Raw genomic sequence first — 343 nt, 5'->3', positions numbered from 1 at the left:
GCTTGGTTTTAGATTTCTCTTTCTGTCTCTGTCTGTCTCTGTCTCTGTCTCTGTCTGTCTGTCTCTCTTCCTCTCTTTCTTTTTCTCTTTCTTTCTCTCTGTTTCTCTCTGTCACTCTCTGTCTCTCTCTCTCACACACATACATACACACACACACATATACACACATCCTACTTGTGGTTTTTAAATTGTTTTTATTTTAAAACTAAAAGAAAGAAAACATTAACAGAGAGACAACCATTTACAAAATAGCAAAAGAACAATACAAATAATACAGAGTTACAAACAAAGTGGTAGGAAATTAACAATGCTTGTTGTATTACATATTAATATCTTCAAAGTG

The sequence above is a fragment of the Chinchilla lanigera genome, unplaced genomic scaffold (genome assembly GCF_000276665.1).
Source record: "Chinchilla lanigera isolate Chin_1 unplaced genomic scaffold, ChiLan1.0 scaffold00018, whole genome shotgun sequence".
NCBI classification, from domain to species: Eukaryota; Metazoa; Chordata; class Mammalia; order Rodentia; family Chinchillidae; genus Chinchilla; species Chinchilla lanigera.
The sequence above is the reverse complement of the archived record's forward strand: the minus strand, read 5'-3'. Positions refer to the sequence as shown.